The sequence below is a fragment of the Marmota flaviventris genome, chromosome 9 (assembly GCF_047511675.1).
Source record: "Marmota flaviventris isolate mMarFla1 chromosome 9, mMarFla1.hap1, whole genome shotgun sequence".
In the NCBI taxonomy this organism is placed as follows: domain Eukaryota; kingdom Metazoa; phylum Chordata; class Mammalia; order Rodentia; family Sciuridae; genus Marmota; species Marmota flaviventris.
In genome coordinates, this window is record NC_092506.1 from 54,698,415 (window position 1) to 54,724,271 (window position 25,857).

Here is a 25,857-nt window from a genome sequence, read left to right on the forward strand (position 1 = left end):
CCGACCAGCACTTTTAGAGAACACCAGCAGTAGAAGAAAAGTTGACTGTTCAAGCAAGCTCCTGTCCCTCATCATATCTAGCCTTGGGCAGGGAAGGGCAGTGTATCCATCCCCCACTTTCCAATCCCACCCTCTCCCCCACTTAATGCAGGGGCAAAAGAGGGAGGGAGCTGGCCAGTCTCTCACTACATACACTCTCAATTCTCCCTACACACCTGCTTCCACTTAGAAATACACCAATAGCACACATTCACATGGTCACTCCGGGTGGCACACACAGCCTCATCCCAAAGGTCCACAAACTCATCAAACTCAGTGTACTCAGAGTACACACACCTCAGATGTACCTTTCCCGGTACACACACTCAGATGCACACACAGATGTAAATACTCATAAAAGCCTTTCCCTGAGGAGCCCAACTTCTCACTGTGACTGCCTTCTGACAACTGGAGATAGAGGGGGAATACACTCAGAATGTCAGGCTGTGCACGGAGGGGGCAGGTGCCCCCTTGATAAATTGTGACATTTCTGGCATGGTGTTCAGTTGATCTGCAGTGCCAGAGGGGGCATGGAGGAGTAGCTAGGTTGGGATCCAGTCTGCTGAATGTGACTTTGTAAAGAGATAATCTTGGGTCACCATTACCCTGGTGCCAGTCCTCCCTGACTCCAGAGACTCCCCAGACAATGGGATCTCATCCCCCTGACCTGAGCTCTGTGCCCCTCATTCTGACACTTAAATTCCCATTTTCTTGCATTATTTACCTGCAGAAATCTGTCTGTTGGGGCAATAGCATGAACAGGCTGTTCCCTAAAGTCAGCTGATTTCCGAGTAAAATCTAACACACCACCCTTAGAGTTTTCTTTGTTCATCTCCAATAAGAAGACCAGGATACCTGCCCAAAGCTGACCAGGGAGGCTGATTGGGAACACACTCCTAAATCCCAAAATTTAACTGCTGTATTTTTATGAGAGTCAAAACTGCTCAGGATAAACAGCAAAGGAGACAGATCCGTACCTCCTGCTCACTGCCCTTTAAAATTAAGCCTCATTGAACCAATGTACCACCACTCCCATTTGCCCACCCAGTCCCATGGTCTTGGTCCTAAAAATCCATCTGAAGAGAAGCACCTGTACTCCAAAGGCTCTGAAGTACCACAGGGCCTCTAGCCACCTCTGGGGGCCTCTCCTGCCGGTAACCTCTGAGCTAGCACTGTAATGGCAAGGATCTTCGAGCCCAGCCTGTCCTATCTTTGTCCCTCCTCTTTGGCCTTTCCAATCACAGAACACATAGTGAGGCCACAGGTCATGTACTCAGAGAACATCAGAACAAACAATGTACTTCGTCAATTTGTCTAGCCTATTCAACTTCAGAGGAAACAGGCTCCCTCAAAACCAAAGACTTGCTCAGAGCCAGAATCAAATGCTAGACTCCTGACTCCCTTACTAGTCAGTTCTCCTTCCAAGATATCTTCCTGCTTCATTAAACCAAGTGCACGTAAAAGCCTCATCACTTCATCTCCAAATAAGCTGCTTGTGAGCCCAAGTGCCAAAGTGCTCCCAGGCTTGTTCTGCTGCTTTACAGTCCCCTCAGGCTCCTCTGCTGATACTGACTCTCCAGCAATGAGAGGGAGCTGGGCTCATCCTTATGTCTTTCTGTGGTGGTCTCTCAATAGCTATGTATGGGTCCAAGTCTTATGAACAGAGGGTCTGTTTCAGTGTCCTGATCTACAGCTCTCTCCCTGTCCCTCACTAAGGAGTTGAGCCTTGTCATCCATACCTCAGGCATTGGCAAGGTTCCCAAACCCTGGGTCTCCATCTGACCCTGCTTCTCATCCCTGGCCTGGGGGCCCTACTATTGTGCTCCTCTCACCCATCTCAACATGTTCTCATGCATTTTCAAACCCTGGACCACTTTCCAAAATGTAGTCCCCATATTCTCAGCCTTCTCCCCTTCCTGCCCACGCTCCACACAGAATTTCCTTGGGGAAAGGCCTGCCTGAATCACCACCCCTCTCTCTGTATCTAAAAACAGCCTAACTTTCAGATTTAACCGGAAAAGTCCTGGTATTAGTGGGTATACCCTGTCATGTGCCAGGTAATAATGACAATAGCTACCAATCAAATAACACTCATTATGTGCCAGACACTGTCTTAAGTACTCTGCATTTATTAAGCTTTGCACCTGGTCACTCATCTAATCCTTAAAACATGCTGTGAGACACATCATCTCCATTTTAAAGATGAGGAAATGGAGGCTTACAGCAGTTAAGCAGCTTTTCCAAGGTCGCACATGCTCTGTGCAATGACCTGAACACTGTGAAGGAACAACTTTCTGGAACACTAGAAAGCAGACGCAGAACCACTGTTACAACATCTCTGAACTCCACCAACTCCTCCTACCACAGCCCTACCTCTGGCCAAAAGTATGTGGCCTTGCTGGTGCCAAACCAGGTTCAAGAACCTGGTGAACCCATTTTTAGAGAACAGGAGCACATATTTTGTTAGTGCTCATTTCTCCCAAGATGGTAAACTCAGCCTTAGTACAAAAGGGCAACTTTTACCATCAGAATTTGTCTACTTCCTCAACTTGAAAGAAACTGGCCTGCACAAGGAGTGCACCATCAACTGTGCACCCTATTTGAAAAACCAAGAGGCCAAGGAAAGCTATACCAAGGTATGTTGTAGGTCAGTGTGATTCCCTTGTCACCAATAAGCTCCAGGCTAATTAAATCTCAAGCTTTACTTCACCTAATCCTGTAGTGGCTGTGTGTGGTCACTTTCTGCTAATTCACAGCCCACCTGAAAAGGTCCACAAGCAGTATTTCATTCAATTCTCACAGCGGCCTTTCATTTTAAGTAACATCATCACCCCCATTTTATAGGTGGGGAAACTGAGACTATAGATGAACTATTTGATATACTTCTAAATTGTTTGACCTTTGTTTCTTTTCTTTTCACAAGTGAAAAATGATTTTTTAAATCAACAAAGTAATGAGATTGTCTCTTACTGTCCCACATTTACTCAGCTAATAAGAGGTGTAGCTGAGATGTGTACAGATCTAATACCTAGATTCAGGTTCTAGTGTCCCTTTGTGCCATCTCAGGGGTCCACTTTCTCAGCAGTCTCAGCCTTCCCTAGACATGTGTCATGTCATGTTCATAAAAACAGAAAGTAGATTGCTTTCTTATTCAAAACTTAACTACAAAACTACAGTAATCAAAACAGTGAGGTAGTAGAGTAAGGATAGGTATAAAGACCAATTAACAGAATTGAGATTCCAGAAATAAACCTACATATCAATGGCCAGTTGATCTTTGACAAGTGTGCCAAGTCCATTCAGAGAAAGATAGTCTCTTTAACAAATAGTGCTGGGATGACTGGATCTTCACACAAAAGAATGAAATTGGACCCCCACCTCATGCCACACACAAAAATTAACTAAAAATAGACCACTGGCCTAAAGACAGCTCTTAAATCACAAAACAGAAGAAAGGTAAATCTTCATGACCTTGGATTTGGCAATGGATTCTTACATATGACAACAAAAAGCATAAGCAACTAAAAAAGAAAATAAACTGGTTGTCATCAAAATTCAAAAGTGTTCAAATGAACTTATCAAGAAAGTAAGAAGAAAATCTACTGATGGAAGAAAATATTTACAAATCATGCATCTTATGAGTTTAATATCCAGAATATATAATTAATCCTGCAACTCAATAACAAAAAGACAAACAACCTGATTTAAATGTAGGTAAAGGTGCTAAACATAGTGGCATATGTCTATGACACCAGCCACTCTGGAGGCTGAGGCAGAAGGATCACAAGTTTGAGGCCAGCCTTAGCAACTTAGCAAGACACTAAGCAACTTAGCAAGAAACTGTCTCAAAATAAAACATAAAAAGAGCAGGAGATGTGCTCAGTGATTAAATGACCCTGGGTTCAATGTGGTACCAAAGCAGAACAAAGCAAAATAAAACAATGGGTAAAGGAGTTGAACAGACATTTCACAAAGATACAAATGGCCAATAAGCACAAGAAAAAATACCTAACATTATTTTACATTAGGGAAATGCAAATCAAAACCACAAGAGGGATCCACTTTAGAGTAATAACATGGAAATTAAAAGGTATTTGGAGGCTATAGAGAAACTGAAACCCCTGCACATTGCTGTAGTATATAAGATAGTAGAGCCTCAGTAGGAAACAATTTCATGGTTTATCCAAAAAGCTAAACACAGCACTCCCATATGATCCAGCAACTACATTCCTAGATAAATACCCCAAAGAACTGAAACAGAGACACAAATATTTGTACAACAATATTCATTACAGCATTTTCACAATAGCCAAAAGGTGGAAACTACTCAAGCATTCATCCACAGATGAATGGATAAATAAAATGTGGTATACATGTGTGTATAATGGAATATTATTCCAGTCCAAAAAGAAGTGAGGTTCATTCATATTGGTTACAACATGGAAAAACCTTGAAAATATTATGCTAAGTGAAAGAAACCAGAAATAAGAAACAAGAGGGAAAATATTATATTGTTCCACTTATGTGAAATATCTAGAATAGGAAGATTCATAAAAACAGAAAAGTAGATTAGAGATTACCAGGGGATACGGAGAAGGGTGAATGAGGAGTTATTCCTTAATAGGTAGAGTTTCTGTTCAGGATGAAAAGGTTTTGAAAATAGGTAGTGGTGATGGCTTATACAACATTATGAATGTAACTAATGTCACTGTATTGTACACTTAGGAAGCACTGAAATTGTTCATTTTATGTTATATTTACTTTACCACCATTAAAACACCCCAGACGCGCTACTATACACTAGCAATAAACAACTGGAATATTAGAATATTAAAATTTCATTTATAATCAAGAAATAGGGGCTATGGTTGTAGCTAAGTAGTAAAGTGCTTGTCCAGCATGTGTGAGGCACTGGGTTCAAGTCTCAGCATCACATAAAAATAAATAAATAGAATAAAGGTACTGTGTCTGTTTACAACTAAAAACCTTTTAAAAATAATAATAGTATCAAGAAATATGCAATATTTATGAATAAATCTTTAAAAAGAGGTAAGGCTTATACACTGAAAACCACAAAATATGCTGAGAAATTAATATCTAACTCTATCTATTAAATAGAGTTAATACCATGTTCAAGCGTTAGAAGGCCGAATATTATTAAGAAGCCATCTCCTCCTAAATTGCTCTATATATTCAACAAAATCTCCATAAAAATCCAAGCAGGCTTTTTTATTTTTGTACATGCAAAAAACTTACTGTTGAGTTAATGTGAAATTGAAAAATTTTTAAAACAGTCAAAACAAATTTGAAAAAGAATAAAGTAAGGTTCTAAACTACCTGATTTCAAGACTTATTAAATATTAGAGTAATTAAGACAGTGTGCTATTGGCATTTTAAAGACAAACAGAATAGAACAGACTAGAGAGTGTAGACATAAATGAAAATAAGTACAACTGATCTCCTCTTCCCCTTCCCCTTCCCCTTCCCCCTACCCCTCTGGCTCCTCTTCCTCTGCTTGTATCAACTCCTGGGCTCAAGCTTTCCTCCTGCCTCAGCCTCCCAAGTAGCTGGAACTACTGGCTTGTGGCAACATGCCAAGTTTTGATTTTCAATAAAGGTTCAAAGTAGAAAAAGTAGTCTTTTCAACAAATGGTGCTGAAAAGATTGGATATTATTTTTTAATGAAACTACTATATACAAAAAGTTACTTTGAAATGTAGCACAGACCTAAGTATAAAATTAGAAAATTCTTAGGGAGAAAATCTTTGTCACTTTGAATTAGGCAGTGATTTCTTAGACATAAAACCAAAAGGACACTCCATAAAAGAACAAATTGATAAACTACATTTCATGAAAATTAAAACCTTCTACACTTGAAAACACATAAGAGAATAAAAAGAAAGCAACAAATTGGGAGAAAATACTGCAAGTTACATATCTGATACATAGAGGACATATATCCAGAATATATAAAGAAGTCTCAAAACTCAATTTGAAAAAAGGGAAAATATTTTAACAGATATCTTCCTCCAAATAAAAAGACAAATGGGTGGAAAACAAACAGATGAAAAGACACCATAATTAGTCATTAGGGAAATAAAAATCACAATGATGTTCCATATCTACCTCTTAGGATGGATAAGGTTAAAAGGACTGACTGTAATAGTTCATCCAAGGATGTGGAGAACTGGAAATCTCATACATTGCTCATGAGAATGTACAGCAGTTCGTACACCCACTTTGGAAAAGTTGTTCAGTTTCTTAAAAAAGGTTAATGTATACTTTTATGATCCGGTCCTTCCCCTTGCCAAGTATTTGCTCAAGAGAAATAAAAACATATATTCACACATAGATCTGTACTTAAATATCACAAAAGCTCGATTTGTAACAGACCCAAATTGGAAACAACACAAATGTCTACCAACAGATGAATGGATAAATGAACTGTGGTATAGCCCAATAATAAAATAGTACTCAGCAATAAAAAAAATGATCTACTGGTTCATGCAACAAGAAAGAATATCAAAAGAAGGGTATATACTGCATGATTCCATTTATATAAAATTTTAGGAAATGCAAATGAATCAGTCAGTGATTCTCTGAGGATCTGGCCCAGGATGTGGGAGTTGGGAGTTGAGTAGGAAGGACACATTGGCCTGCAAGGGCACACTGGCCTGCTTGGTGTTCTCAAAATTTTAGGCACACTCCTACTTCAGGACATTTTTACTTGCTGCTCCCCCTCCATGAAACATTCTTCTCCATTAGCCACCTGATTCGTTCTCTCACTTTTTTCACATCTCTGCTGAAATACCACCTTATCAGAAGTTTTCCTGACCACACTATATTTCAGAGAAATTTGCCACCATTACTATCCCCCATTGCAGGTCAACTCTTTCTTACTCTGCTTTGTTTTCTGCATTTATTATACAAGTCACTTAGCACTGATACATTTTAGATAATCATATATAATATATATTATATAATATCATGTAATATATATAATCGTCTAAATCTATCTCCCCTCACTGAACAGTAAGAACTATGAGACCAGCAACTATCTAGTTTACTGCTTTTTCTCCAGTATTTAAAACATTGCCTGGCATTTAGGAAGGGCTCAAAATTGATATTCTGAATGAACAGATCACCTTAAGAGGCAGATACTTTTTTTTTTTTTTAAATTTTTTATTGTTGGCTGTTCAAAACATTACATAGTTCTTGATATATCATATTTCACAATTTGATTCAAGTGGGTTATGAGCTCCCATTTTTACCCCATATACAGATTGCAGAATCACATCAGTTACACATCAATTGATTTACATATTGCCATACTAGTGTCTGTTGTATTCTGCTGTCTTTCCTATCCTCTACTATCCCCCCTCCCCTCCCCTCCCCTCCCCTCCCCTCTTCTCTCTCTGCCCCCTTTACTGACATTCGTTTGTCCCCCTTGTATTATTTTTCCCCTTCCCCTCACTTAGAGGCAGATACTTTTATTAACTCTTTATAGATGGTGGTTAAGTCACTTGTCTAAAGTCACCTAACTGGTAGAGTCTGATCACTCTGACTATAAAATCAAAGTTCTGAGCAATTATGCTGCTTCATCTCTGAGTCTGAGAGACCAAACTGATGAACAGATTATTATAAAATGAGACAGTTACAATGACTGCCTATGGGAACAGAAATCAAATTTGTTCCTCTAGAAGACAATCAGATAACAGCCAAAATTTGAAATTAACAACCTCCTTTTGAAGAGTTTGTTCTAATTAAATAATCAGATGGAAGGAGGAAAATATTACATATGCAATCATGTTCATGATAGAACTGTTTATAATAGCAAAGAATTGAATATGACAAAAAATCCCCCCAAGGGAGTGACTGAAGTGGAGGGGAAGTGATGTTGAGTCAGGAAGTGACAGAAGATCAAGTCCAATGGTTCAATTTTTCTAAAGAGCAGGACGCAAGGCCATTTTCTTAGAGTCTGTGGCAGGGTCACACAGGAAGGGGTCTTGAGAATGATGAAGGTTTGGAAGAGCTTTTGTGGGCAAGGGGAGTGAAGCTTACCAAGAAGTAGAAAAGACTAAGATGGTGCAGGTAGCCCACTAAAGATGAAGATTATGGAAGTGGTGACAACATGGACGGCTGTGTCATTTTTATGGTAGTGTTATGGTGCCAGGATAAGAACACTGATCCATGCAGGGCTGGAGTTGTACTGAGCATATGCAAGAAAACATAAACTGCTAGATGAGTAATTCAAATAAACTACTGTGTGGTCCAAGTCAGGAGAAGAAGAGAGACCAGGAAAAGGCCAGCAGACCAGGAGTAAATACAGAGACGAAGGCACTAGAAAGCCCTATGCTGTGGCAAGAGTAATGCCACAGGGCAGTGCCTGAGGCCAGAGAATGGGATATCACATTATGTGAGGTCAGAAGTGAAGCGATTCCAGGTGTCAACATCTAGGAATTTATCATGTGAATAACTGGAGCAAAGTCTCTAGAATGGGATGGTCCAGAAATTGCAAGTGAAGAAGTTTGGTCATTGACATGGGCACTGAAGAAAAATGCCCGGAGTTGAGTGAAGACAAAATGATTCACTAATGCCAAGCTGCTGAAAACCCAAGGAGTTAATGCCTACTTTATGTCAGTCATTTTATATACATTGTTTCATTTTATCTTCATAATAATCAGTGATATAGATAAGAACAGATAGACAAAATGACTAGACTTGGAGAGCTCACCACCTAGGTCAAAGTGTTGAGGAGATCTTGGATTATGAGGATACTGAAGAGAGAATAGCAAGTGATCTGCAAAAGGTCTGATTTTGAACAGGCTGAGTTGGGGTGTTGGTGGAATATCTAGATGGAGATATGTACAGGTGCTTAGAGATCTAAGGCTCAGCACAAAGTTTGGGGTTGAAGATATGGATTTCTTTGTTAAAAGCATGAAGGTGAAAACTGAGACAAGACTGAGAATAGAATGGAAGAGGGGAGAACTCTGCCATGTGTTCTCATCTGGACAATGGGAACCAAAAGGAGTCAGCTATTTAAAAATGCAGGAAGCATATTACAGTGGGCTGTAAAACGGTCTTATATTATTTGCAGCCCTCCCAGAGGTGAGGCTTATTTTCTTAACCTTTAAATACGGATGGCTTTATAACTTATTTTGACCAATACAAGATGACACAGTGTGAGTTCCAAACCAAGGCCTCAAGAAGCCTTATACCTTCTGATCTGTCACTGGGAACCCTTCCACCACTGAACACAGAAAGGCTGCTGGAAGATGAGAGAGCACATGGAGAGAGGCCCTGGCTGTTCTGACCTTCCCACCTGAGGCACCAGATATGTAAGCAAGCCTAGCCCAGCGAAGCTGAGCCTGAACCAGACCATAAAAACTATCACTGAGCTCAGGCCAAATTTCAGATCCATGGCTTGAGCTAACTAAAACAGGTGTCAGCAGCCACTAAGTTTGTAAGAGTGTTTTGTTACACAGCAGTAGATAACCCATACACATTTGGCTCCAGAAGCAAGGGGAAAGCAGCTTAAATAAACACACTGAAGGGAAGTCAAATTGGACAGGGACTTGAAGAGTGGTTTTCAGGTTCAAAGATGGAAAGGCAGAAGCCACAGAACAGAGTTGGAAAATGTGTTTTAACTACAGTGGTTACTTTTAGGGTTGGGGTTTGGGAAAGAGATAGCAGAATCACAAAGTTTTACTTTTAATATTTCTGTACCTTATACTTGTGTTGTTTGTGTAATATTTTTAACAACTTTATTAAGAATTATATAATTTTTTGAATAAATCAATATTCATGTATTAAAAACCAAGTACTTAGGGTAATGACGTCCATCTCATTCTGATGTAATGCGTTCTTGCTGTCATATATAACAAATTAGAATTTTTAAAAACCAAGTACTAATTAGAAAATGGAAATGAGCAATATAGACCAGTATTTCCAGAGAACAGTCTAACCAGCTGTATTACAATCACCTGGGAAGTTATACACAAATATTGAGTTGAGAGTCAAAGCCTTAAATATTCTGATTAAGTAAGTTTGAACAAGGGGCAAAGAAGCTGTTTGTTTTTTTTTTTTTTTTTCCACATAGCTTCCCAGGTGTTGAAGTTGTCAATGTGAGAAAAAAGAGTTCTGAAGACAGACCCCAGGAAATGTTTTTATTTTGGGGTCCAAAAAGGAGAACAAAGATTTTTAAACTAAGCTTCTGAATACTAGGGTTCTCAGAGACATCTGTAATACATATTAAGAAAAGAGCCTGGCAGGTTGGCAGACACTTATAATTCCAGAGGCTTTGGAGGCTGAGACAGTGGGATCCAGTTCAAAGCCAGCCTCAGCAATGGCAAGGTGCTAAGCAACTCAGTGAGACCCCATCTGTAAATAAAATACAAAATGGGGCTGGGGATGTGGTTCAGTAGTCCAATGCCCCTGAGTTCAATCCTGGGTACACCTTCCCTCCGCCCCAGACAAAAAAAGAGCAGTAGCATACCACTAATTGCATGGTACCTGTGTCCCAGGAGTATGCTAAGCCCTTTATGACCTCATTTAATGCACATATATTTTCCCATTTTACAGATGACTAAACTGACACTATTTATATTTCTAACAGACACTAGATCCTGACTTCATAACAGGGAAGGAATTACATCTTTTATCTCCTTATGTCCAGTGCCCAGCACATCGTTTGTATTCGATATATATTTGTTGACTAAGTACCTGAAGGTGTGATTTGTGATCTGAAATACAAGCTAGTAGGTTTTGTTAAGTTTAATCTTCCAATAATTTTAGAGTGCTCTATAGAGAACACTGCTTTTCAAATGAGCAAATTCACTGGAATTGTGAAGAGCAGATTACCAGAGTTGTGCATTCATTAAGGGCTGATGGGGGGTGGGGGGATCAGCCAATTCTGACAATATTTTTCCCCCAAAGAGATAATGAATGAAAAGAAAGAGGTGGCCCAGGTGCCCCTATCTTGAGAAGGGAGACAGGATAAACTGGACTGCTTTACAGGTTGAGAGATCATCACTCGAGGGGAAGTTGGCATCAGTGGGAGGCAGCCCTAGGGAAGGTGAAAAGGGGGTCCTAGGGAAATTAGCCTTGAGAAGGAGGGAAACTTCCTTTGAATTCAGGAAAACAAGGGCTGCCAGAGATTCAGCGAGTTTTTTTCTTAGAGTGAAGGGAAGGAGAGCATCAGGAAGCCACACTTTAGGCAAGAAAAAGTAGTCCAGTTAATGAATTTTCTCTTCTGGCCTCCACCATTTAGGGCCAAGGATCAAAAAATTTAGCTCCAGAATTCTGGAGATAGTCCTGGGGTTGTGAATTTTTTTTTTTTTTAATAACTACTACCTACTATCGACATGGTTTTAGTGTAAATAAAGGGGCAGCATTTAACACACCAAAAAAAAAAAAATGGACTAATCTTGGAATAAATCTCCATTTGTCACCAACTCATTCGGTTGTCCTTATTTTTCTCATGTCGCCACGGAAGATGATTCCATCCTCCAGGACAAGTGCGTGGGGAGAGCCGCTCCAAACCGCCCACGCCGGCAGCAGCTTTCCCTTGGGGCGGGCGGGAGCCCAGCAACCCTGAGGCTCCGGGCGCCCCTTCTGCGCCCAGACAGCCTGCCTTGGGCTGCCGTCCCACCCGGCCCAAGAGACTGAGACTCGCAGGTGTGGGGCGGCGAGCCCGGCACTTGGCAGGGACCAGCCTCTGTCCCCTCGAGGGCCAGAGGGGCGCAGACCCGTGGCAGTGCCGGGCGGGGAACGGCCTGGATCTAGGGGCGCCCTTCCCGGCGCGCTACGCAGCCCCACCTTGCCCCGCAGCCCCACCACACCTATCTGCGCGGTTCGGACGCCCACCGACGCCCGCGGGGCAGTGGGAGTGGGGGTGGGGGCGGGGGCGGCGGCAACCAGGGCGCAGTGTCCGCTTACACTCCTTATCAGGTCGCCCTATAGATGTGAGGACACCCTCTCCGGAGCTCCCGCTCCGGATATCCGAGGCCCTGGGGACCCGGCGTCCTGGAAGGCAGCCTGGGGGTCCGAGCGCCCGAGCCTACCCTAGCGGGTCTGAGAGCTCAAGCCCGCTCTCACCCCCGGATGTCGGCTGCTCCCGCGGGAACGCGAGCGTCAGCATCGCCCACGCGGCGCCACCGGAGGGGCCCGGCGGAACCCATCCTCCGGCGCGCGCCCTACCTATCGTAGCTCCAGCGGCTGTAGGAAAGGGTCCGGTGGCTGCTGACTCCCTCCATCGTCGCCTCCGGACTCGGCTTGTGGCTTCCCGGGCGGTGGTAGCGGCTGCGCGGGGCTCAGCTTTCTCTCGCTACGGTCCGGGGCGCGGGCGGAGGACTGTACCATTCGCCCCCCGGGGGGTGACCCCCTCCGGCTCTGCCAATGGCAAGAGCGCGCGGGCTGCGGGGACCCGGGCCCGTGGGAACCCCTCCCCTGCGCGCGGGTCCCGCGGGGGCGCGGCTGCGGCAGCCTGACTGCTTATTTATTTATTTCCGATGTGTGCTGCTTGTCTCCATGGCAACCGCTCCATCTTTTCTGGCGTCACTAGGACACCGCTGCTTTCAAACCTTCCCGGGACGGGGACTGCTAAGAGGCGGTTCTTTCTGCTGGAGTGGAAATCCCGGATACGCTCTCTCTACTCAAGCCCCCCTCTGCACAGAGATCCCTCCTTTCTGGCGTGGGAGTCTTCATCGTTGTTCCGTCTCACCTGCCACCGACAAGTTACCTCCCCGCGAATGGGAATATATCCCCTAATTTTTTAGATTCTACCATCTCCTCGCCCCTTTTTCCCAAAGGCGAAGTCATTCTTTCACCACCGCCCCCTCCTCTCTTCACGTTGCCCTCGTCTTTGCCAGAAGTGAAATCCACTCTCTCCCCACTGGATTCCCTGGGCACCGCTACCTAGCATACCGTGGCCCTCTTGGGTTCCAAATATCAAGGCTCTGTAAACACTTCCATTTCTAGGCCATCTCGTTCTGTTTATGTCCCTTTGTGCTATCTCCTCATTACTACTAAAAATCCTTTGGAAAATATCCAGTTGTCTTGGCCCAAGGGAGAGTGTCTTCTTTGTCTAGACCTGGCTGACGAGGACCCAGGAAAAGTTAAGGGAGGAGCCGCGTGGGCGGGTCAGGTGCAGCGGGGAGAAGTTGCTGGGGCATTCTTGTCTGCCAGGTCCCTCTCCCTTCCCTTCCCTTCCCCCACCTTGGACTGCTGGCCGCAGGGATTTAGAGGTATAATCTTCTTGCAGAGGTCACAGAAGCCTAAGAAGGACCTTTGGGGCAGCTGTTGTGGAAAGGCTATGCTAACTTCTCCTCAGGGTCAGGGTCAGGGTGGGGGTGCCAACGCACACTGGAGGTGCAGTGCAGGGAGGTAGGGTTTGAGCTGCGCTAATCTGAGGATCCTGCCAAGCTCCAGGGAGTCTTATGAGTTATAGAAGTTGCTGCTGACATTGCAACCCTCAAATATGTAAATGTATTTGTCCTGCAATGTGGTTTTTTGTTTGTTTGGTTGGTATTGGGGATACCAATACCAAAGGTATGCATTACCACTAAGCTACATCCCCAACCCTTTTTAATTTTGAGACAGGGTTTCATGAAGTTGCTTAGGGCCTCCTAAGTTGCTGAGGTTGGGTTCAAACTTGTGATCTTTCTGCCTTAACCTCCCATGTCCCTGGAATTACAAGCATGCACCAGGGTGTCAGGTTCCTGCAGTGTTTTTTCATTGAATAAATTGACAACACTCGAAACTAAGGAGATTTAACAGATCCAGCTTTCCACCCTCTCTTGGATTCTAAGAAAATCTGGCAACTCTGGGGCTGCCTTCAGAATGGCAGGTATAGGGCAGGCAGTGGCTATTATTCTGACAGGGAGGGAGCAGTTCCTTTTATTGGCCTTAGAACCCACCAGGCCAGTTTTTCTCACACATAATTTACTTGGTCCCTAATGCTTTTGAATTTGCCTCTATTGCACAATGCAATCACCTCTGTAACCATTGAATTTTCTCTACTGACCTTCAGAGTTGCCCTAAACCAGGTACTTTGCAAAATGCTGCGTATACCAAGAAGTTGCTGTTACTGCCCTTTGTGGAGCTTACAGACTGACCTGCAGCCATGGCTCCCACACAGAACCGTGGTTTCCGAATCACATCTTGGTGAAATTTTTGACATACCTATGACTTCAGGAGAAGTGGATTGAGACTCTAGAACCAAATTGTTGTCACTGTGTGGTATCTTATTTCATTGTTCGAGAAGGGGTGAAAGGGGAGCTTCTTTATCTGAAGTGTGCAAGGTCTCCCACAGAACCTGCAGAAGAAGCCATTGCTCCTGACTCATGTATTTTAAGGAAAGCCCCAAGGAAGTCCTTTTCCACAGGGCTGGTAGAAAGGTAATAGGACCTGGGAAGGAACTCCTTCCAGAAGAGATATCCTGCTCTCTGGCATCATCCTACTCCAACCCACACTATCTCATAATCTGCAATCACAGAGGTCTCCTGAAACTGACATTAAGCACTGATTCCTAGGCCCCTTGCAGTGGTCCTGGGTAAGGCCACTGGAGGTAGCCTTCCCAGGAAATCTGTTAGTTGGCACAAGATAATCATTCTATAAGAGCTAGTATCAGGTGTACTGAGCTCCCAGACCTCTACCTTCATATTCTGATAGTACAGGAGTAGAAACAAGCTCAAGGTTAGGTGTCCTGAGCCAGAGCTGGAAGTTGTGGAAAGGCTACTTCCTAGACATTGCAAGAAGAACTCTGAACTAGGCAGATTAAGAGCCTTACAAAGCCTCAGAGAAAGGACCTTTGACCTTTATCAGTGCCAGCTGTGTACCAGCATTCTGTGGGAGAGGACATATAGCAGTTTTAAAATATGGCTACAAATTCTTGGATGTTACCCTCATTGAGAAGTTAGATTCATGTTACCACTCCTTAAACTTGGATGTGGTGCAACTTCTAGTCAAGTATCAAAGTTCCCAGATGTCCCCTTGTCAACTGGAGCCCTAAGCCACCATGACTACTGTGAGACTGACAGACAGGTAAGTGCTTCAGTTGACAGTCCCAGCTGAGCCTGGCTTTCAAGTCACTACAACCAGGCACCAGGCATATGAATGAAGACATCTTCAGATGTTTACAGCCCCTAGTCCTTCCAATCATCCCCAGATGTTTGAGTCTTCTCAGCTGAACCCCAGACGACATAGAGGATTGACAAGTCATCTTTGCTCCAAGGCATCCTGCCCTTCCCTGACCTATAGAATGTGTGATCATTATGAAAATGCAGTTGTTTTTATGCCATAGAGAGCCAGGTAGACAGAATTCATCTTAGAGGAACTGATCCTTTTTCCTTGAAAGATGCTTAATGAGCCTTCTGGTTAGGACAGGAAGGGTCCCTATTAGTCTGTGTAGGAGACCTGCAACAAGAAAACTGGATTGCTATGCAAAGTAAAGCAATAGGAATTTATAAGTTGTCTGTTTAGAGAATAGAAAAAAGCATGAGAAAGACTTGAGTAGAACTGGTGAAGGCTAGAATCCAAGATGGAAAATAGCTGGGCAGGGATAGCCAAGGAAATCAAAGAATGAACATGTCTAACATTCTATTTTAAGTTGGCTCTTGCTTATTGGTGCTGCTTTGTTATCTCCAAACCTTCAGTAATAGTCACCTCCTATGAATGATGATTTGGGGAATGTGAAAAGTGGGATACTGTCCACATGTGGGGCAAGGTAAAGTAGAAGGAAACTTATTGGCTTGTTGGAGATTGAGAATTAAGTTAGGAGCAGGAACATAAAGGCAAAGGAGGCCAGGAGAGCTTAGCCTTTCTTGAAAATCCTTGAGTACTAGACTTTCCCAAATAAAAGGAGGCAGGCTAGAGTCTATTAGGATTTTAAAGGAAAATGTAATCTTTGAAGGATGGAAGGCCTATCTGTTAAGATGTGTGACTGGTAGTCCTGGAACCAGGAGCCTGGCCACCCTACAATAAGGTGGAATTTCTCAGCCTTACCAAGGCCAAGCTGTCCAGCATGTTTTGGGGACAGCAGACAAGCAATGGAGAAATTCAAAACCAGGTCAAGGGTCCACCATGGCAAAAGGAGGAACAGTACCTGGGAGTTTATGTCCCATGGAATAAAACCTGGAAGGAATAATCCTCTGGTGCAACAGAGATGAGGAACTATAAAGGGAAATAACTTCCTATACTAAAACAAGGTCCATACTCTCCAGAGTAAAACTCAGCATCACAGCATCACTGGAAAAAAATACTACTGCTCAGAACATTCTACATTTCTCTAAGATTCACTCTTTCCCTTGAGTTTCTGTTCACACTGCTATACTGTGTTTTACCCCTAAGAGAAGTTATTCCCCCTTTATCACTCTGGCCCTGGCATATACAATCCTGTGTTCCCCTGGTGCAACTAGGATTTAAAAACTTCATTAATTCTAGAGGAAAGACAACAGGAAAAACAAATACAACCACTTCATAAAATACATAAATGCAGAATTCAGGACACTGCATCATTCCTCTGGCCATCTTCAAATGGACTTTTCTATAGGACTTCTTCCTTAAACATCCTGACATGTGGCATGCCCAAGGTCAGTAGATGAAGATGCCCATTTCTGCTCTGAGAGGTTGACTTTGTCTCCAGGTAGCACTTCAACCAATTGATAGGCCATTCCCAGTCCCACACTCAAAGGAGTGAGTTTCACTGCCATAGGCCCAAGTGCACACCCACATTGTAATCTCCTTGCTGTGGACTGAATACTTGTGTCCCTTCCCCACCCCCAACCCCAAATCCATTTGTTGAAACCCAACTCCCAAAGTGATCAAATTAAGAAGAGGTGCCTTTGGGGAGATGATTAGGTCATGAGGGTGGTGCCCTCATGAATGAAATTAATGTCTTTATAAAAGAGTCCTGAGAAAGTTCCCTAGCCCATCCCTCTATGTGAGGACACAGCAAGAAGACATATGTGAACCAGAAAGTGCTCATCATATGCTGAATCTGCTAGTGTCTGGATCTTGAGCATCTCAGTCTCCAGAACTATGAGAAACAATCCATCCGGCTTAAGTTTTTTTTTATGGCAGCTCCAATGGACTAAGCCAACCCCCACTCTCATTGTTTCTACCCAAAATATACACAGTAGCAAGAGGTTCTTCACACAGAGCACCCTGTTCCCCTCCTCCAAGTCCTCGGAGGAGGACTTTCTGCAAGGCTAGAAAGGGGTCGAGATAGGTATCTGAGGGGTCCACACAGACTGTTAGGCACTTTTCCTTGACACACCTAACTCTTCTCTCTGAGGCAGCAGGAGCAGTACTTCAGATCTCCCCAGGGAAGTAGCTCCACACATGATAGCTAGAGCTGTCAGGGAGTGGGGACAATGCCTGCTGGGGAAGCCTCAGCAAAGGGCCAGGCCAGGCTGGCAGCTGAATGAGCGAAGATAGGAGACACTATCAAGGTCAGCCTTTAGTTCACAGGAGAAGAGGGGAGATCTTAAAATTCATGATAGAGGCAATAATTTTTAAAACCAAGCATTTTTAGAGCAAGTGCAGGGATAGGACTGCTTACACAGTGAAGAGGCTTAAGGATGAGGAGTTAAGGTTCTGCATTTCTTAAAAAAATAAGAGATAAGGGCTGGGGTTGTGGCTAAGCAGTCAAGTACATGTGAGGCAATGGGTTCAATCCTCAGCATCACATAAAAATAAATGAAATAAAGGTATTGTGTCCAACTACAACTAAGAAAAATTTTTTAAAAATAGGAGAAAATTCTTGTTATATGCCTTTTTATTCTGTTATTACTGTTTTTTCTTCCTACTTTATGGAACAGAGACAGAAACTATCTACAGACTACAGTTTGGCTTCAGCATTGTTGAAAGTTCAGGTCACTAAGTGCCATTTCTGGCATCCTGGAAATTGTAAATGATCAATAGCCACTTGATCATGTGGGCTACCATCACCACTAATCTGTGTATAATAGCCATAGTATGAACAGGTGTGATGTTTGGATTTATATTACTATTATATATAATATATATTAATATTACTATCATATACTATATATATTACTATATATATGGATTTATATATGCTATTATATTACTATCTAAATACTCATCTTCAAATACAGGCAAACATTCTAGGTAGAACTTGGAGGGAAAAATCACTTCATATGCTTTCTAGGTTGAAATGCTACCACATATATTTATAATTGCATGACCATATGCTGCAATATTTATGACGATTGTGAAAGTTCTTAATTTAATGTAACTATTATTTAAAAATTTTGAAAAGTTTAATCTGAAAATAGATGAGTGGTTAATTCAAATATTAAAATAATTACTTAGATAACTTTGGAAAGCACTATATTTTCTGTCTGAACTGCAAATATTTAGATGTAAATAATAAAATTCAGAACAATAGGAAGATCTGGGAAAATAGAAACTTCAGTAAAGTTTGTGGAATCCTATGGGTGCCCTGCTTTCAGCATGGTGCCAGATGTTGGAGAAATCAACAAGGGCTAAAGGTTCTAAAGGCAAGAACTTCACAGAATTTCATTTCCTTGGCTTGGTGCCAGAAAATACCATGGAAAGTTCTGGACTCCCTGTGAGATGAGATGGCTAGGAGGAGTGGTAGGCCCAAATGGACTTTGATGTCTGGGTGAGGAGGATGCAAAAGTACATGGGCCTGGTGCCCTGAGAGGTAATGTTTGAATGGAGGTGACAGGAAATGACAAGGAACAGATGGGACAAGCCAGTTCTTATGGAGAAGATGATTCTGGGTCAGATACTTTCCCTAGGTATCAAATTGATACAGAAAATCCTTTCTTAGAAGTTTGGTAAAAGAAGGGAGTATCAGGGGTCTCTGAAATCACTCCTCATTTGATGATTCACAAGGAGGATTCATAGTGCTTAAGCTGTTATATTCATGGTTATGATTTATTATACTGAAAAGATAGAGATTAAAGTCAGAAAAGGGTTTGTTTTCAAAGGGCTTGTGGGAGAAATCACACAAATGTCCAGGTGACTCCCCCCAGTGGATTAGTATGAAGACTCAATTCCCCCTGCAACAACATGTGACAACACATGTGAGGTGTTGCCAGTCAGGAAAGCTCCCTCAAGACATGGAGTCTTAATGAAGATACAGTCATGTGGACACACAATGCCTGCATGACTGACCTCAGCCACCATAGTAGATTGCCACCGCCCAGAGCAAAAACCAGAGTTCATCATAAAACATTTTGTAAGGATACATTTATGTGGTCAAACTGGTATAGTATAGCATGTTCCAAAGCCTCAGGTATACAAAACCACTCTTATCATGTAGGATATTCTCAGGGCCCAGAAAACCCAGCACTCGCACCTCTTCTACAGAGGACTTCTGGAGCCACTTTGCTTAACTATACAAAGAGCAATAGGTACTTAGGAATTACTTCCATGCAGGGATGTCCCTTGCCTAATACCTGCATGTTCAGGAGCAAGAAAGGGCAGCATCCTTGCCTTGGTGGGTGGGACCACGCTAAAGTACTCCAGGGGTTCCCTGTAGGAACATCTTGACCCTAACTTCTGTGGAACTTTTCCTGAGATCATTCCCTTAAACATGACTTCCTCCTATTTCTGTTCTCTTGCACTCAGGCCTTTACTTGTCTCCTCAATAGCATTTCAGTGATTTTAGAGCCGGCTAGTACCAAGAACTGATTGATCCTTAGCAACTCTTCCCAAATTCCATGTTCAGAGACAACATGTTGCTAGATTTAAATTTGTCATGGTGGGAGAATTCACCATGGAGTATTCACAGAAAATGGAAAAATGCTATAAATTAAGGTTTATTTTTCTTTCCAGATATCCAATTGTCAACCATTTACCATCATACCACTGGGGTGCTTCCTTTAAAAATCCATTGTATATGAGTATTCATTTCAGAGTCTGCTTCTGGAAAACCTAACCTGAGAAAGGAAGTATCTTGGTAGTTTATTGAGGGCCTTAAGACTCAGGGAAGTGGATAGAATAAATTTACTATATGACAGCAGAGAACCCACTACCTATTTAATTTCTAAATGTGGACTGAAGCAAGAAAGGCATTGTCAAGAGGCTCAAGAGGTGGCTGCAGCTCCATGGTTCTATGACCTGACAATTCAACAGTATTAGGTTATCTGTGTTAGAGAGCAGCACCGTGTGGAGTCTCTGGGAAGCAGTGTAGACTTCCAAATTTAGGAGCTAGGCCATGCCTTGTGACAAATAACTACTCATTTTGAAAAAGGAGCTCATAATGAGACACTGGGCCCCAGTGGAGTGTGGGTACCTGCCAGTGGTACATCAAGACACTATAGTACTAAAATTACTCATTGTAATCTGGGACACCAGTTGAACATTTACCCTGCCATAACTGGGTGATTTATGTTTACCACTTCATCAGTTACAAGCTAGCAATTCATTGTAAAATGACAGTGGTACATTTAGAACTGGATCCAAACAGGTACAGAGGGCATGAGTAAATTTCATGTAGAGGCGATTGAGGCTCCATGATGTATACCCCTGTCACACCAACCTATTTCCTCAGCTGATATTTATGACTTCATGCATGTAGCAGAGTTCTCTACCACCATTGCTGTAGGAAGAAAAATATTTGGACATAGCATATGGATGGGTTGTCTTGATACAGTGATATGAATAAAAAATGAATTGCAACTATACTCCATACCCAACTACAATTGGCTCTGATGAGACAAAACCTTAAGGTAAGTGGTGAGAAACATCTTCCACATAGGTAGTACCCTTGGCTGTCAACTTTGTAGGAAGGGAGGCATGATCTGAGGTCAGAATACTCATATACCTGATTGGTTGGTCAGAGGCCTGCATAAAGATTGAAATATTGGATAAAGAAGTCTGGGGAGGAGACATATGGATGAACTAGTAGGAATGGTATCAGATTGTGTAGATCTTTGTGTCTCATGTCAATGCCCATCAGAAAGCATCTGCTGTGGAGGAGGCACTTAGTGACAGGGTATATGCAATGACTTATCTAGTAGATCTCAGTCAGTTTCTGTTCTTAACCAACTAAATTTTTGGACTCACAAGTGAAGTGGGAATGTGGCAGGAATAAAACTTTACCTGGGCCCAACAACAGAACTCTTCTCACCAGGGCTGACCTACCTGCTGCTGCTGCTGAATGCTCAGCCTACAGGAGCAGAGTGTGCCTGCTCATCCTCTTTATGGTGCCATTCTGTGCAAAGACTGCTTTCACACTTGGTAGTAAGTTAATTACATCAGAATCCTTTCACAATGGAGAGGGAAGAAATTTATCTTTACTGAAACTTTTTCTTAATATAGGTTTATCTTCCACTTTCCAAGTTCAGAATGCCTCCCCAATGGTTAATAGATCTGCATAATAAAGTCTTAGCTCAGGAGCCTATTTTATGGTTAATGGGTTGTGACAATGGTCTTCTAAAACAACGGGTCTTCCCATATCCTGCATCACCTGGAAGCAAAAGGTAGAAATTGGGAATGGCTGATTAAAGCTCAGCTGAGGAACCAGCTTTGAGATGACACAGTAGATGACTGGTCTCCGTCCTCTGGGATGAAATGTATGCATTAAATGATCAGACAACATATAGTGCTGTGTTCCTCCCTAGAATATACAGGGCCAGAGTAACCAAGGGATGGAAGTAGGATTGTGTGTTTTCATTGTCACTTCAGCCAGCTCCTTGCAGAAATTGTGCTTCCCATTTCTGTAACTGATTCTGCTGGATTAAAAACCTTGGTTCCCAGTACACAGTCTTACACTGGTTTGCTTAGGAAGCTGAATCTCCTGCTGGGACACTTTGGTTGGGCTCCCAATGTCAATGGACTATTAGGTAAAAAAAGAGTTACCATATCGAAGAGGGCAATTAATCCCGGTTGTCTAGAGCTAAGGATGTTATTGCATAATGGGCTAGGGAGGATTATTCTGAAACTGGTGCTGGACCATCTCTTGGTCCTTTCAGGTCTGGTGATAACAGTGAATATGAAATCACTGTCAACAAAGCATGACAATGGCTAAACAAGAACTCAGACTATCAGGATGAGCAATCCAGACCAGCTTTAGTGTTGACCAGGACTGAGAGAAATCTAGAATAGGTGGAGGGAAAGAAAGCTGATGAGTATTGTGACTGAAGACTAGTTGCTCCAGGAGACTACAGTTTATTTCTGTTGAAATTTTTTTTCAAGAGCTTGCAGCTGACCAGAGCCTTTAAGAGTCGGTGAGAGATTAGATTTACTGGGGGGCATTTATAGACCTGAGCAATGTGAGGGGTGTACTTTGCAGACACTTGTGATCCCTTTCTGACCTAAGTGCAGCAGTGGTGAAGGATAGTCCATGCACATTGCTCACATCCCATAGCAGGCTCCCTTAATTAGCTAGGTAAGGATCCAGCCCACCTGCAGATGCAGCCTGTCTGAGAAAGTTAACATTCTTCAGAAATCTTCAACCAGCGAGGGACTGGCTAAATGCCTTCCAGGACTTCAGTGGGAGAATTCTGAAGGGTATTTCACATGGCTCCTTGGAGGTTCCTCAGTGGAACTGAGTCCCTGTTGCAGCAGAGATAACAGCTTAATATTTTAAGTTGCATTAGGTTTCTCTTGCCCTTGTCTCCATTCACTTTTGCTTCTTAGATCAATTGTGTCTCCCCAAAAGATATGTTGAAATCCTAACCCCTGATGCCTGTGAATGTGACCTAATTTGGAAATAGCGTCTTTGCAGATGCAATCACAGTAATAAGGGCTCATTAGGATGGGCTCTAATACAATATGACTTATTCCTATCCTAAAGACCTTACAAGAAGGACATTTGCACACAGGCACACAAGGAGAGCACCATGTGATAATAGAGGTTGAGGTACAAGTTCTACAGCTACAGGCCAGGGAATGCCTGAAGCTACCAGAAACTGGAAGGGGTAGGAAAGGATCTTCTTCCAGAAGGCCTTGGAGACAATAGAGCTCTGCAAATACTTAAATTTCAGATTTCTAGTCTCCAAAACTATGAGAAAGGAAATTTCTGTTGTATTAAGCCATCAAGTTTGTGGTACTTATTTTGGCTGCCACAGAATTGAATGCAGATCACCTTGCACATACACTATTCCCCTGCCCCTCTGCCCCCAGTTCTTGTTACATGTGCTGCTTTCAGGGGACCCAAACTAAGTGTGTTCCCATACAGTTAAATTTATATTTAAACCTGGACTTCTATTCTCAGTTAACCTTACTTCAGTCCATCTCTTGCATTCCCAATTTCACAATTTTACTCGGACTGCTGGGTCTGATCCTATCTTGTACCTCTCACTTGGCCAATCACCAGAATTTGGTAAGAGGTTCTCAATTACCTGCCCCAAACTCTAGTACCACTTGGAAAGGCCAAGTTGTTTTATAAGGGCCCCAAGGCCATGTACTTACTCCACACCATCCTTTTCTTGAATGGAAATCTCCAGAAACCTCATTTTGACAGTCAGATCCTGGGCAGGATTGCTCCTGGGAAGTTGCAGCTTCAGAGGGCCTTGTAGGTTTCAGTCAGATTGGAAGGGGAGTGGATCCTAGGAGACTTACTCAACACTGTTTCCAAACCAAGTTTAGAATTAGAATACACGCTTGTTTGGAGTGACTTTGGGGTGGGGATAGAAGAAGATACTTTGGCTTCATCATTCTGTGGCTCAATGGTGGCCAGGGGAAATATCTCCAGAAGCTTTGGTCACTCATTTTGCACTCTTCCAGGGTCTCCAAAGGTAAAGGTACTTATTGTAGGCAGGCCCTTAGAAAACTGCTCAGGCGGGGCTGGGGTTGTGGCTTAGCAGTAGAGCACTTGCCTAGCATGTGTGAGGCCCTGGGTTCGATCCTTAGCACCACATAAAAATAAACAAACAAACAAATAAATAAATAAATAAAATTTTTTTAAAAAGTTAAAAACAACAACAACAAAAAGTGCTCAGGCCCCTAGAAAATAAGAAAGTGGCATTCAGAGGCTTATATGTGACATAAGGGTTCCCTCTAGTGGTAATAACTGAGAAAACCTCAGCCACATAATGATGCTTCTTATAGGACTGTTAGCCCATTATAGAGGACAGAAGGATCAACACCATGAAACAGAGTGAACATGATAAAAGTGGTAACTATCATCTTGGAACAAAATGGTAAGTACAGAGCTAAGATACTCCAATGATATTTAAAAATGCCATCTTAAGACTGACAGACCAAGATAGATTGGACTCACCATCATGAGACAGATATAATTCATTGCCATAGGAGACAGAATTCACTGCCTCCTGGGAGGTATCACTGGGGAAAGGGGGAGGGGATGAATGGAATTTTGTTAGCCCTGTGTTACTGAGTGTACATGAATTCCTACACATTAAGAAGCAAGGCAGTTACAAGCAACTGGATTCCTATCCTAAACAACTTGGGGCCTGTTTGAACACTACTGGAATAGCTAATAATGGCTAGTGAGAGAAATGCTAATTTCGTCATTAGATATGTCAAGAACCTAATGTTATAGATGCTGTGTCAAATAAATTTGCAGTTAAGAAGTGATTCCTTTATACTCCAAGAAGGACTAATGAGGTTTGTTGGTGCTGTTGTTGGCAGTTGTGTAGGTGTTGGAAGGAAATGGTTTCTCCATTTCCTTGTTTCCTGTTCTCCTGCCTCATGGCAGGGAACACTCAACTTACTTATTCAATCCTTGACCAGAGCAAGAATCCAGTACAACCCTACACTTGCTTCCCCTTTAGGGTCCACAGAACTCTGTGTACTACATTCTTCACAAAGTTTATAGCTTTCTGGTCCTTGTTAGAGATTCCTCTGTTTTGGCTTTTCATGATTTTTCTGGTCTCTTAGGAGCAAAGCCCTGATGTTTTGGGGACACCAGCAGAGCCTTGCTCACATGCCAGTCAAGATGCCCATGAGGTCAGAGTTCTATGAGATCACTTTGTCAGCCCATCCATTGGATAAGGATTCCCACTCTTGTGATCTGCTGTAAATCAGAGCCCACTGGGGAAGGTACAGGAATATACTTTTTATGCCTATGAAGCTATTGTTCTCCATAACAGCAACTATCAAATCAAATTCATAGACACTGGTTAACTGGTGCTGAACAACTTCTGTAGAGAAGAGAGTAAGAAATGGAGTAGAGGGGGGTACAAGACTTGGAAGGGCTGGATGTTTGGCATGGTTGTGGGAGTGGTTGAATGGATCCATTAATTTAGGTAGCTCAGGTCAGAGGATGATTTGAGTAATAAAGCCTATTATAGTGTGAGGTTCTAGCTGGGGAAATGACTGGCTAGGGAGTTCTTTGGAAAGTTGAGGGGGTTAGTTACAGATTTGGGTAAAACTGCTGAAGAGCCCTGAAGAGGGAAATTAGCATGATAGTGTGGACAGGCAGGGTGGGGAGGGGAGTTAGCCGACTCTGGAGCAGTACCTTAGATATAGGTATTGAAGGATCGTCCCATTTTCTCCCTCAGCCTGTGGACATTCCATCTTAGCCTTAACTGTTCTCACCGCTCACTGCTTCCACTTTCCAGCCAATGTGGAGTAGGAAGGTATGAAGAACCATCAGGCAGAGCAAGTGGCAAGTTCGTCTTGCCTTCATGTTTCTCCATTTCCAGGGCTTCTTGTTGCTAATTCAAGACACTTTTGCTGCTTATTTAGACCACTAAAATCCATTTTCCAGATGGCCACTAGTGCAACTGTCCTGACAAGAACCTCTGGCACTCTTCAAAACTTTTAGGGGTCCTCGTAAGCTGCCTGGCTTGTTGTGCTTCACAGACCATCCTATCCCTATCTGTACTTGGCAGACACTCCCTTATCATTTTC

The 25,857-nt window shown here is 42.7% G+C and overlaps 2 long non-coding RNA genes across 3 annotated transcripts in view; one reads left to right on the plus strand and one right to left on the minus strand.

Moving 5' to 3' along the window:
• Positions 1-21,383: 21,383 nt before the first annotated feature.
• On the minus strand, positions 21,384-25,773 carry LOC114098173 (uncharacterized). 2 transcript variants are annotated; one of them, XR_003583692.1, is made up of 4 exons: positions 25,463-25,773; positions 23,452-23,607; positions 22,444-22,593; positions 21,384-21,505 (listed from the first exon to the last, which is right to left on the minus strand). It is a non-coding gene; the product is annotated as an uncharacterized lncRNA (long non-coding RNA). The 2 variants fall into 2 exon arrangements; XR_003583691.1 differs by lacking the exon at positions 21,384-21,505 and having other exon boundaries at positions 22,168-22,593.
• The window catches only part of LOC114098174 (uncharacterized), a 47,331-nt gene continuing 45,587 nt past the window's right edge, over positions 24,114-25,857 (plus strand). The window contains exon 1 of the long non-coding RNA XR_011708562.1: positions 24,114-24,182. This is a non-coding gene — a long non-coding RNA (uncharacterized lncRNA). The remainder of the gene's footprint in view (positions 24,183-25,857) is intronic.